This window comes from Aythya fuligula, chromosome 2, assembly GCF_009819795.1.
Source record: "Aythya fuligula isolate bAytFul2 chromosome 2, bAytFul2.pri, whole genome shotgun sequence".
NCBI classification, from domain to species: Eukaryota; Metazoa; Chordata; class Aves; order Anseriformes; family Anatidae; genus Aythya; species Aythya fuligula.
Genome location: NC_045560.1, coordinates 87,218,289 through 87,232,102, shown reverse-complemented (window position 1 = coordinate 87,232,102; position 13,814 = coordinate 87,218,289). Strand labels below are relative to the sequence as shown.

General features: G+C 47.9%; 1 protein-coding gene across 1 annotated transcript in view; it reads left to right on the top strand.

The window, feature by feature from the left end:
• The first annotated feature begins 2,290 nt into the window (after positions 1-2,290).
• The window catches only part of GRB10 (growth factor receptor bound protein 10), a 148,474-nt gene continuing 136,950 nt past the window's right edge, over positions 2,291-13,814 (top strand). Inside the window, exon 1 of the mRNA XM_032181714.1 lies at positions 2,291-2,388. The gene's annotated coding sequence lies outside the window, so the exon portion shown is untranslated. The remainder of the gene's footprint in view (positions 2,389-13,814) is intronic.

The following is a 13,814-nucleotide window of genomic DNA, read 5'->3' as shown; positions in this document are numbered from 1 at the left end:
GTGTTTCGGAAGCCAGGAATTCCTGCAACACAGTGCTGGTGGTGCCTGACGGACTCTGCAGCGCCGGTCACGATAGATAACGTCTCCCCTTTCACTTCTCTCTTTTTGAGGACACCCTGTAACGCCGGGCTGTAAGCTGATCTTCCGAGGTGGAAATACTACGGATGACAAAGTATAGCCATGCCGCTACGCAGCCAAAGAATGTGCCAGGGCAAATAGCATTAAACAATACGTAGCATAGGCGGGTGCTGAAGTCTTTGGCTGTGTCTGGGCAGCGGGCTCTGCAGAATTAGTAGGAACTGGTCTTAGGGACATCTACTGCACAACCCCGCTCAAGTCATACAGGGTTTGTGCATGTATCATGCGAAATGGAGAAAATCACGCGTGCTTTATACATGCAGGTTGCTTCTTATGTGACCACGTGAGGCTGTGATGCCAGGCACGCCAGCCCTAGTACCTGATGGTCATTAGGTGCCTCTTTATCTCCAGAGGGATCTTGGGCAGAAATCAGATGCCACCTACCTTCACCTGCCCATCAGACAGAAACCTGGGCTTCATCTTTTTGCTAGGGGGAGAGCAGTCAGCTTTTATCCTCTAGTGAGGCACCAGCACTCTCTGAGGATGGAGCGGGACCGCTCAAAGAGCAGTCATGGGGAGCCATCACCCACCCTGCCACAGAACCTTGGCCATCTATTGAAGGGGAAGAAGGCTCTGGCCTCTGGGACTGCGACATCTCCCACTGACTTCTTGCAGGAACATTTCCCAACACTCCCCCCAAAAAACCAATTTAATCTGTGTCACGCAACGGCCAATGGAAAGTCAGGGCAGGCTGATGTGATGGCGGGACGCCTGAGGTGACCTGGGGCGGGATGGGACGTGTGGTAGCGGTGCTGACAGGCTGAAGAGCAGCCCTCAGCGCTGCGTGAAGAGGAGGGAGACAGCCGAGGGCAGAGTGGTGCCGGGGGCAGGCTGGAGGTTGGCCATGGGAGGAGGGAGGCCGGAGGCTGGCCAGGCAGCCCGCAGCAGGGCGGCACACGCACCCGTGAGGTGGAGGTGATGCGCGTGGGGAACGGGGAGGTTATCTGAGAAGCCGAACAGAGAGAAGGGGCGGTGAGAAGAGAGGTTGATCTGAGCAGGGCGGAAAATGCGGGAGAGCAGGCTGATAGCAAAAGCATTCTCTTAAATACAGCAAAGAAGAGCCACGGAGGAGGAAAGAAGGATAGCGAGGAAGGTATCATGTTACATTTCAGAATAGGTTCGGCTGGAGAGTCTGGCCCCAGCGCTGCTATTAGACTGCGTGCATCTATCTGTCTTCGGAGGAAAAGCATGGAGGTTTGCTTCTTCTTGGACTCGGTTTCCTTTCATAGTGCCGGCCACTTGTTACGAGAGGTGCTTCTGAGCCTGGCAGGCGGACTATCCCCTCACTGCCCGAGTGCCATGGGTCACGTTGAAGCCTATAGCGCCGTAAAATGGTAGCTCCGAGGGCAGTAACCAATGTCACTCCTCGCACAGAGCTTTCTCTCCATCCGAGTTACTTGCAAGTTACTCGCCAGCAGGACTGCTGCGGCAAAGCTCTGGAGTGACATCCGTGGAGTGAAACACCGAAGGTCCCGCTGCCAGGAGCTGCAGCAGGCTGCGGGAGCGCTGGTGGCAGTGCGGGGACTGGGGGGATGAGTGTGTTTGGAGTGTTTTGGGTGTTTTGCGACACTGAGAAGTGCTTTCCACAGTCTGGCGCACACCGAGGCACGCGTCGCTTGGGCTGCTGGCATAGTTTGTAGGGGTAATAAAAAAAACAAGAGCAGGGTGTGCAGGTGCGGTCCAAAAAATAAATACATAAATAAATAAATAAAGCACCATCCCCACCACCTGCACACACTCCCGGGAGCACTTTATGGCTTCTTTTCCCTCAGGACCCCTAAAAAAAAAAAAAAACAAAAACAAACAAACAAAAAAAAAACAGGCGGCGGGACAACCTGCCTCCTCACTCTCCTCACAGGGCAGAGAGCCCCGACCCCCTTCACCCCGGGGCGCTGCAGCAGAGCCTCCCCCCCCCCCCTCAGCCCCAACACTCGCCGGCCGCCCCCTGCCCGCGCCGGGCCGGGGCCGGGGCCGGGTCCTGGGCCGGGTCCGGGGCTGCGGCTGCGTGCGGCGGGGCCGGGGGCGGGAGCGGGGCGGGGCCGGCCGGAGTCAGCTGGGCGCGGGGCGGGAGCGCGGCGGCGGCGGGGCGCCGTTAGCACCGGGAGCCGGCGGCGGCAGCAGCAGGAGCAGGAGGAGCAGCGGCAGCAGCAGCAGGAGCGGCAGGAGCGGGCGGGCAGAAGTTTTCCCCGCAGGTCCCTCCCGCAGCCCGGGGCCGCCTTGCGGAGGCGTAGCCGTCCCCGTGCGCGCTGGGTGTGTTTTTAATTTTATATATAATATATAAACATCTTATCATTATTATTTTTTTTTCTGGTTCCGATTTTTTTTTTATTTTATTTTGTTATTATTAATTTTTTTATTTTTTTTTTTTGGAGGCGCCCGGCTCTGAGAGCTCGCCTTCCCACTCCCCCGCTCCCGACCCCTTTTCCCTCCGCCCCGAAACTTGTCGGGGTGGCGGCGGGCGGGGTGCCGGCCGGCCGCGCTGCAGGTAAGGGGTCGGGGGGCGCCGGGGGGGGGCCGGGAGGCGGCGCCGGCTCCGGCTCCTCGGTGGTGGAGGCCGGGGAAAGCAGCAGCAGCAGGAGGAGGAGGAGGAGGAGGAGGGGAGCAAACTTCCTTTTCCTGGGGCCGCCGAGCCCCGTGCCCGCGGGCAGCCCCCGGGGCCGGGCTGGGGGTGCCCGGCGGTGCCCGCGGCCCCTTGGCTCCTTCCCCCGCTGCCCCCCGGCGGGAGGTGGGCTGGGGACCTGCTCTGCCCCGCCGGCTGTTGGCCGTGCTGCTAAAAGTCTCTTCACCCCCTTCTCCGCTTTCCTTCTCCCCGGTTTTCCCATTTTTTCCCCCCCCCCTCCGGGGGAGGGATCCCCGCTGGGCACCCCGCAGAAGTGCCACCCCGGGGTGCTGCCACCTTCCTGCTCCCATGCTTTGCAAACCCGTGGCGGCAGCTGGGAGCCCTGTGCTCTCCTACCGGCTCCTTGTCTGCCCGCGGTGGGATCGTGGGGAGCGCTGGGGGTCCCCCCCGCAGGGTTTTGGGGTCGGGGGGGAGGGGAGGGGAGGGGAGGGGAGGGGGGTCCTCGCTTCCCCGTTTTGGGGCCAGAGCTCTGCATGCACCGCGCTCCCCTCGTGTGGCTGAGAGCTGGGACCCACGCCGGGGCATCTCCTCCGTACGAACAGTTTGCAGTTAATTGCTTTGGCAGATGAACTCCTGCGAAATCCTCTTGCCCACTTCTGCTGCTTAAGTGCCCCCTCCCCGCTCTGCTTTGAAGCCTCGCATAGCTCTGTATTGCCAGCAGCACGGAAAGTGCTGATTCAGCAGCCTGGAGCCCCACTCCATCTGAAGTGGTGGTCTGCCGAAAACGTTCCTATTTGTTGAAACGGGAACATGTGTTGCTGGTATGTCAAAGCAGCATTGATCGGGTTTTTCTAAAACGGCCCTAAGAATGTGGCTTACTTTTTCCCTTTGCAAAAGAAGGAGTGAATTTTGGGGGGGAACAACCCGTGCTTAAGCGGTGAGAGGGGGGATATGAGGGACGCGGGTAGCTACCACCTTCAGGTAGATTGTGTTGCTTCATAAAGGTGCTGAGCAGTTCCTCACGTTAGCGAAGGCTTTGTAGGATGTATCGCAACGATACCTGAACACTTCAAGTCAATCTATTCCTGCATCTAGAGGCTAGTTGTACTTACTGCACTAGAAAAGGTACGGAGAAGGGCAACAAGGCTAATCCTAGGATTAAAAGGAGTGAGTTATGAGGACAGGTTTAAAAAAAAAAAAAAAAAGCATATGGAGGTTAGAAAACCTGCTTGGAAAAAGGAAATACACTGGAAACTTTAAATGACAGCCGTGGCTGTGCTTCGTGATGGTTCTGGGGCAGCGGAGGGGTGCCAGGGGTCAGCGGGATGCTTGGTGCGTGCTGCGCTCCTCTTTCTGGAGGGCTTACCTAACAGCGAAGCAGAAGAGGGAGGGCTCTGCTAGAGCTGTACTCCTCCAGCTATTTCTGTGCAGTTTTATGCTGGTATCGAGGCTGTTTGGGCTTGCTTTTTCTGAACCAGGACTCTTTAAAATTCTGCACAACACAAACAATAAAGCCTGAAGAGCAATGTTTGGTAGCCTTATTCTAAAAAGTAATTGACAGAGCAGCAGACCCTGACGCTTGCCTCCGGTGATCATTTCACCATGTTATACTCTGATTTATTTTCTTCACTTGGACTTTATTTGTTCTTAAAGTAGGTCTTGTTTGCCCTGGCTACATATTAAAGATCTTGTCGTACTTCCATGGTTTCCCTTGGTTTTGTTAATCAAAATATCCCCTCCCTTACTGCTGTGAGAGTTGGCTTTCATCCTCAGATATGACCACACCTGGATTTCAGTAGTGCATTTCTATAGATTTTTATTACACAGTCCAAAAGTACTGCCTAAATGTGAAATGAATCTCTGCATCTCAGTTCTGCGTAAGGCTATATACCGTGTGCTCAGTGAATGAGAAAAAATGTTTGCAGCCCTCATTCTTGCAAGTACTTAAAAGACTCCAGCAAGAATTGTCACAAAGGTTTTTAGAAATCTCCGGTCGTGTTCTCAGCGTCTCGCTGGGTGTAAATGGGCTAAAAGTATCTGGATCTCTCTGGCAAAGGGATTCTTCCAACGCGGGGAGTTCCCAGCTGGCAGAGGAAAGGCATAGCTGGGTCATGTGCCATTTCTGCCAGCAGCAGGAGAGTATTGCACTGGGAGTTTGTTTTCTGACAGTACCAAACTAGCAGATGTCCCTCTAGACTGCGAGGCACAGGCAGCTTCCCCCTGCGTGCATAACTGTGGCAGGGGGCTCCCGAGCAGTGTCACACCGGGTGGGACCGTGCTGTCACGCCTCTTCTCCCTTCTGTCATAGCCCCAACCACGTCGGGTGTAGAGGCTTACAGCGATATGCCAAACGAGGACAGATTTGTAGGCAGAACTCTTCCTTAGACCAGCTGAGCTCTGTTGCGGGAGGTGGGGTGTCGGGGGGACTTGAGCCCATCTTTAGAGATGGGGTAGTGCTGGAAGCTTGGGGGGCAGGTTGAGGGGGTGCCTTTGGATGACCAGTGGTATGCATTTTTAGGATGCACATAAGTATTTGCTCAGGCACAAATCTTGGTGGCCACAGCAAACGCTGTGGTGCAAAAAACTTGCCAGTTTCTGCTTGGTATGCTGTCGAAGGCTGAGATTTGCTTGGGCTGGTTTCAAGCAAAAACTATTGGGAATGGCTTCTGGACCTGAATGGGCTGTGGCAGTCCTGCTGAGTTCCTGGGCCTTTTTATTCTAAACCTCTATGTGAACTTATTAGTGGGACAAGGGAAGTTCTTTTCTTCATTTTAAGCCCACATTTATGTGAACACTAGGACTAAGGAAGCCTACTTTTCTTTGGGTTTGTCTTATGATTCATTTCCTTTGTTGAATATGCTGTGAGCTCTGACTAAACCATTTTTGTCGGCAGCATTTCTAAAGGATTCTTGACTATGAGGACGTTGATGCAGATTCACAGTGTAGCATTCCTTGTGTATGCCCACCAAGCCCACTGCTTTCACAAACAGGGAAGGTAACTCCTGAGACCACTGCCTCTCTCAGGATTGTGTGACATTTGCCAAATGGCTTGGTTACAGGGTGACTGCCTAAGTCTCCTTCAGTAGGAGAGCAGGCTATGAAGGAAGGATTGTTTTTCTTGGAACCTAGATCTGCTCCTGGATGTGTCCAAAACATATCGGTTGCAACTCTTCAGCTAGGGAAATCTGGGAATGGAGATCCTTTTCTAAAAAGGTGAACCTCCGATATCTTTTTAGGAACTAAGAGGTTGCCAAGGAATCCTTTCATGAGCATTGAACTTTATTTATCCTTGTACTGCCTGCTAGTCAGGAGAAGACTTTATCTAAGCTTAGTTGTGGCAAAGTAGTCTTGTTTCCCATCATAGTTCTCCCAAACTTGTGGTTTTACCAAGTATACAGATGCTGTATCACTGCCTTTCTTTCCTTACACTTGTTGAGCTGTGTACTTCTGAACTCATCCTGTGCCAGGTCTTTCCTGTTCTGCCATCTGTTGAATTGGATGATCTTTTCTGACAACAGTTCTACTAACTGAGTGTGACTCCTGTCTTGTGTTGTGGATGGGGGGAGAACTATCCAAGGAAGCCAGGATCCACTCTGAGGACTGCATAAAAGAAAGTTGTTAATCGGGGTGATGCATCCTGTCTACAAGCAGACTGTTAATCTCTTCAATGATGGAAATAACCAGAATACCCTGACTTTGAGATCTGGTTGTATATACTGAACAAACCCTTTCCTGGCATGCTTTGTTCCCTTGGGCGCTGTCTTTTTAGCAGATATCTGATGTGAGAGACAGACAGGTGCTACATTTTTCGTAGAAGTACATTCATTTGGAAGTGGTGGTTGTTGTGGTTTCTAGCAGCTTTTGGACTCGGGATGTACACAGGAGCACTGAAGCTTAAAGGATTCATGAAGTGAGATTTCACCACTGCCAAGTTATCTTGAAATTTTCATTTTAAGAGAGCTTCACGTTCACACTGATGTGCACCCATTGCCTGAAAACTCATTTCCCTCTTGCTTTCCTAGGATGGTTCAGCTCATGCAGCCCAAATGTATGCAGCTGTCAGGATGGAAAATGGCAAATCCAAACCCTTATTTAGAGAAGTGCCCCTGTGAACTGTTCTATCTTCCCTGATGTCTGTAGCAGGGAAGGACAGCAACTTCCATGTGAAGCGCATGAAGTTCAACATGGCCAAGTGCAAGGTGCTGCAGCTGGGTCAGGGCAATCCCTGGTATCTGTACAGGTTTGGGGTTGAATGGATGGAGAGCAGCCAAGTAGAGAAGGACTTGGGGATATTGGTGGAAAAAAAAAATGATGTGAGCTGGCAGTGTGTGCTAGCAGTCCAGAAAGCCAATTGTATCCTGGGCTGTATATAATGAAGTGTGGCCAGCAGGTGCATTTTTTTCCACTCACCTATACTCCACTCATGTGAGACCCCACCTGGAGTGCTGTGTTCAACTCCAGGGCCCCCAGCACAAGAACTACAGGGACCTGTTAGACTGGCTCTAGAGGAGTGCTACAAAAATGATCAGAGGGCTGAGGCACCTCTCCTGTGAGGAATAGTTGAGGGAGCTGGGATTGTTTAGCCTGGAAAAGAGAAGTATCATTCAATATCATCCTGCATTGGAATGGAACCACAAGGATCATAGAATCAGAGAGTGATAGAATGGTTTGGCTTGGAGGAGGCCTTAAAGATAACCTAATTCCAACCCAGTGCCATGAGCAGGGACACCTTCCACTAGACCACGTTGCTCAAAGCCCCATCCAGCCTGGCCTTGAACATTTCCAGGGATGGAGCATCTACAGCTTCTCTGAGCAACCTGTTTCAATGCCTCACCAACCTCATGAAGAATTTCTTCCATATATCTAATCTAAATCTACTTTTTTTTTTTTTTTTTTTTTTTTAGTTTAGAGTCATTACTCCTTTCAACTAAAAAAGGATAATTGAGTACCACTGGCTCCACACAGTAATACCCAAAAATCAAACCACATGTATGAGAGCGTTGCCCAACTGCTTCTTAAACTCCATCAGGCTCAGTGCATCCCTGTGGAGCCTGTCCCAGTGCCCGACCACCCTCTGGGTGCAGACCCTTTCCCTAACCCCCAGCCTGACCCTCCCCTGTCCCAGCTCCATGTCGTCCCCTCGGGTCCTGTCGCTGTCCCCAGAGAGCAGAGCTCAGCGCCTGCCCCTCTGCTCCCCTTGTGAAGGAGCTGCAGGCTGCCCTGAGGCCTCCCCCCAGCCTGCTCTGCTCGGGGCTGAATGAACCAGGGGGCTGCTCCTCATATGTCTTGTCCTCTAGGCCCTTCACCATCTTTGCAGCCCTTGTTTGGACACTTTCTGATAGCATCATGTCCTTTTTATACTGTGGCACCCAAAACTGCGCACAGTATTTGAGATGAGGCTGCAGTAGCAGAGCAGAGTGGGACAATCCCTTCCTTCAACCAAGTAGCCGTGCTGTGCCTAATGCGCTGCAGGGTATGGTTGGCCCTTCTGGCTGCCAGGGCATGCTGTTGACTCATACTCAAGTTGCTGTCAAGGCTTCCAGAAGACCTTCAATACTTAAAGGGAGCTTATAAGAAAGTTGAGGAGTGACTATGAGGGTGATGAGGTGCTGGAACAGGTTGTTCAGGTTGTGGATGCCCCTTCCCTGTTAGTGCTTGAGGTCAGGTGGGATGTGGCTTTGAGCAACGTGATGTAGTGGAAGGTATCCCTGCCCATGGCAGGGCACTTGGACTAGATGATCTTTAAGATCCCCTCCAATCCAAACCATTTTACAATTTTGTGATTTGTATGTAATGGTGAAGAGCCAGTGAACTTGAAAACTTGCTGGAAGATGCTCTTACTACAGTATGAGGTGTAGAGCAAGGGGTGAGTCATTCCTTGTTAGGAGAAAGCAGGCTGAGTGTGTTCTTGAGGTAAAGAACAAGTAAACAACTTGTACTGGAAAGGCCCAGAGACTTGTGTGTGAATTGAAAAGAAGTGTAGGTATGATGAATCACATGAGTTCTTCAAAACAGCATTAATGTTCCGTTATAAGCCAAGAGAACTTCTAATGAGACTTACTGATTGCATCCCAGTTAGCTATCCGTGGTGAGATGCATATTGCCATTCTTGAATGGCTAAATCAAAACCTGACCATCATAAAGACTGGATGTTCTAAACAAGTGGTCTTTGTAGCAGAGTAGGAGACCTTATCCAGTAGCATGGATTTGCACTGTGGATGTCTAATGATATGAGTTTCTACAGGAAGCTGTGAACACAACTCCACAACTTAGGAGTCCACACGAATATACCTCACAACTTGAGAGAAATCTTATTTATTCTATCTGGAAAAAACAAACAAACAAACTAAAAACGAAGTGTGAAGTGGGGAAGGACAAAGTGGGAAAAGACATGGTCTCAAACTTAACTGGAAAAAATGCTCGTATTTTTTTTTTTCCTCTCTATCTAATTTCCCAGAATTGTTGAGGTTAAAAAGGACCTCTTGAGATCGTCTAGTTCAACCCTCCTGCTCAAGCAGGGTCAGTTAGAGTAGGACTACGAACAGTTGTGTTTTTAGTAACTCCACATCTTCTCTGGACAACTTCTTCCAGTGTTTGATTACCCTCACTGTAGAAAAGTGTCTTCTCGTGTTGAGGTAGAATTTCATATAAGTTAACTTGTTCCCATTGCCTCTTGTCCTGTCAGTGGTCACTGCTGAGAAGAGTGACTCTTACTCATTCCTTGAAGAGTCTGCCTCCTCTTCTTCATTTAGACAGGTGTTCATACACATTGGTAAGATCTGCCCTGAGCCTTCTCTTTCCCAGGTTGAACAGCCCTAGGTCTTTCAGCCTTTTCTCATATCAAAGATGCTCCAGTATGTCCTTTGTCTCTCTTGTACTGGGGAAACCAGACCTGTACCCAGCACTCTAGATGTGGCCCTAGAGCTGAGTAGGGAAGGATCACGTCCCTCAACCTTCTGGCAACACATTTGAAAGCAACAAGTCAAATAATAGGAACTGAACTGCAAGTCATACAGTAAATTAACGTGAGGGACTTCTTCCTTCCCCAAGCGTTTCATAAACCTTTAAGTAATTTCTGGCAAGTGATTACGTGATGCATTTCTTGATGCTTTGGGACTATGCTTATAGTTGTGGTCTGTGGATGTAGAGGTGATGAGTGCCTTAGACAAGTTTACGGGGAACATTGTGACCGTCTGTGTTCTGTTTTTGTGGGCTGATGTTACAGAGTATCTGAGCAAGAAATGCGGTGTCCTATTTCTGCTATATTCTTGTGCTGGACTACAGGGGAAGACTGCAAATGGTTTTCCCATTATCTAACCTTCCTGCTGCTAAGCTGTTGCCTGTAGGCCAACAGCAACAAGTAGAGCCAATACATTGATCTTAATGCCCAACAGTTGTGTTAATGATTAGAATATTAACTATTGGATGGTCTTGTTGGTCAACTTAAGAGTGTATTTCTTAGTGAGTCCGTTTCAGCTTTTTTCAGAGGCCAAAGCCAGTGAGCATGGGCAAATTCCAAAAAGGCAGTTTTACACAGACAGGTCATGGTGACTGGAGTAATTGTAAACATATGTTTGGTTAAACCACTAGCAAACCGGCATCTGATTCTTCCCAGCCTTGACCAATGCCAACTTCTTCTAGTTCTCAACAAGACAAAAATAGGAAATGACTTTCCCTTCAGGCGAACCCTAGAGGAAATGCCATGCCATCCAGTTTGAGTAAACCTATAGCAGAGTGGGAAGGGGCTCTTCTACTGAGGGGCAGTAGGGATTTCTACGTTTGTTCGCAAAGTAAATGCGGAGCACAGTTCCTATGCTTCCTTTACCCTTACTGTGCAGAGTTTGCGTCGGTAGGTAGATTGGGGAAAATGAATGGTTGCTATGAAGCCAATCCTGTGGATGCTGAAGGCTGCAGATAAGTAAGGGTGGATAATACTCCATGACACCACTATCATTCTTCTGTTATGTATCCCTGGTGAGAAAATCAATAAGCAGGGAGAATCTCTAAGTCCATAGAGACTTCATGGTGGAGATTAGCACTTGATGAACACTTGGAGACTGCTTTCAATGCCTGAGATCTAAATTCTGTGTTTCTGATGACTTGATCAAGTGGCTGCAGCTTTTATCAGAACTCATTTTGTTGGTCTGTAGCACGGAGTAAGCTTCCAAAGCTTTTTTTTTTCTTTTGATTAACTTTATTTCAAGGTCATCTTCAAGCACTAGTGTCCTTTTTAAAACAATGGGGCACAGAATTCTTGCAATGTTACCTGAATTTGCTTCACCGTGGATGTTTCTGTTACAGAACAGATGGACCCTTAAACGTATTCCTGATCAGGGGGTTGCAGCTGGACTATATATCTGTGTGCTTCATGTGTTCGTAGAGTGCTTCAGATTTCAGAACTAACTGGCAGCAGGGATTTGGATCCTTTTCTAGAGGAAAAGCTGATGGAAAACTTTTCCAGATCTCAATTTTAATAGAAGACAATATAGTTGCTAGTTAGAAGGGACTGAGCTAGAAGTTTTCGAGAGTCAAAATAAATGTGGGGGAGTAAATGAGGGGGGGAGAGGGGTGCGACCTTTCATGTTTCCTTTTACCCCATGATGTTCATCTGTGCCAAACTATGGGGCAGAAATTCAGATAGGAGAAGGTTCCTCTTAAGTGGGAATTTGGAAAGGGGGAAGAGAGAAGGACTGGGGGGAAGTATTAAGCCTACAGGTTGGTCTTGCTTAGTGTATTGCTAAAAGCTCTGAACATCCTTGAAAAGGAATAAGTAGCTTTTATTCTATTAAAGCACAAGCTTCAGGGAGCCTGAGAAGCTAAAAATTCAGAAGCTTGTGATATCTTAGATTTGTGCCAAAGCCTTTCCTAAAAGGCCTGCTTTCCCTTCTGGCTCAAATGTATTTAAGTCCATTTAGGAGAATGTTAAGGGAGGAATATGTATTACAAGGCCATTGATTATTCCTGAATTAATGTCTTGTGGGTGATCATTCTTCATTCTAATAGCTGCTTGTGCTGACATCATCCAAGATGTCAGGGGATTATGTCAGAATTCAAGCCTTGATATTTTACAGAACAAAGGCTCAAGTGCCAGCAAACACTTTTGCAGTGGGTCAGGTTGCTTTATTTTTCTTGTCTTGCTTTAACTGTGATGTTCCAGTTACTGTACTTGGTCACAGTGAGGAGTGTAGTAAACAGTTTCCCAGAGGAAAGCATCTGTGCAGGATAATTGTAAGAGCAGAATACTACTTGCCACTAAATTTCACGCTGGAGGCAGATTCAACGTCAAGATCCATACTCTAGAAACACAACGCATGTGTTTTTAACAACTTATGGAAAAGCTCATCAACTTTAAGTCTTGGTTTTGTTTTCTTTTGTGATGAAGTGTATCATCCTTGAATCCTAAACCTCAAAAAGTTTAGGCTGAAAGTGTGTGTGGGGTTTTTTTTTGTTTGTTTTGTTTTGTTTTTTTTTGTCCTGGCTGCTGGATACCTAGCTTCAGTTTTTAAGTGATGGTTCTTAGTGAAGGCTCTATAAGGGGTAAGAGATCAAAATAGCCTATTATTATTCTCTATGACTGATCAAAATAGAATCACAGATTATATCTGACTTGCATAAACTGATAGGTTTTCGTATTATTAATTGGTAGGATATTATAGCATTATCAATATTCATGACACTTTTAACGTATGTTTTCAGAGGAGACATTGTTTTTCTTTTTGAAAAGACTTAATGGGAGTGGAACAAGGAGGCTATGAGGTGAACTGCAGGGAGTGCAAATGCTCTTTGGGTTGCTAGCATCTCCAGTGTGTGCTGAGGCTTGTTTTGTATTCAATGTGCGTTTTTTGTTCTGGAGATGACATTAAAAAGGTCAGGAAAAAATCTGTGGAGTTCCTTGCTAGCGAAGGTGGATTCATTGTTCAATGAAACAGTTCGAAAGTCAGAGAAGTGTTGCAAAAGATGTTTCAGCTGATGCTGTGCATGACACGCTGAGTTCAGGTGTGTGACAACACTTTCAGTTATCATCAGGTAACCTTTTTTTTTTTTAAAAAAAAAAAAAATGTCTTGCTGATACTGTCTTGGGTAGAGAATGACGTTGCAAGATGCTTTGCTAGTCTTAGCCTCTTAACCTTAGCTAATTTTAGTAAACATATGAGTTATCCTGTTTTACTTGCAAGTAGTTCAACTCCTGTTCCCAGTAGTTGGGGAGGTTCTCATGGGTGTTTGCAAAATGGGTGATGTTAAAAAGCGAAGCAACAGAAGGAGTTTGGTGCTGTGACAAACAGCCTTTCAGATTTGCTTGCGTTCTTCTCTGAGAACTTCTTGACCTCTGAATGTCCAGCAGTCCAGCTCCTACAAGGTTTGCTCCCAAGGTCCATCTGATTTAAAATAAGATGAGCTAAGATGACGTTCTTTAGATCACGTGAAGTAACCTATCAGGTCAATTTGGCAGCTCTCAGCACAGCTTCATGGGGCTAGTGTGCAGCCAGATGTGATACGAGTCACTTTTATCCTTTTTTAGAGAGCTGAAATGCAAATTTCTGTTGTGAAAAATCTCCAGATGTGAAAAGGTTGAAGAAGCTTTTCCCCTGGAAAAGAGGCAAAAGGTGTGAGGAATGTGAAGAGCTCACTGAAAGATGAAGTCGCTTTTGCCAGAACACATCTCTTATCTTGTGCCATCTTGCTCATTCGCTATGCGTTCTCATGGCTGAATCCCAAACCAGGTAGAGAGCTGCTCTGCATGCTTGATTTTTATTTTTATTTTTTGTGAATTGGTTTTCTTCTGCGTTAGAGAATGGGATCAGCTTTTGAAATTATGCAGTGGGGCAGCCAAATAAATGCGTCCTTCCAAGAAAAGGAAGGGAAGAAATGGGAAATAGAAAATGGAAGAATAGGTCTCCTTTTTCTTTCAGTATTTAGAATTTGACTTGCTGCTGAGCTAGCTCAGCCAGGGAAGCCTTCTGATTTTTTTATTTTTTTTTCTGAAGCCCCAATATAGGTTTGTGTTTTTTTTCCACCCCCTGTGAATCTCAACAAATGTTACAGAGCTATGCAAGCAAACAAACTGCTGACTAGATCTGGCTTTCTGCAGCATCTCCAGAGGCTGGCTGAATTTGCA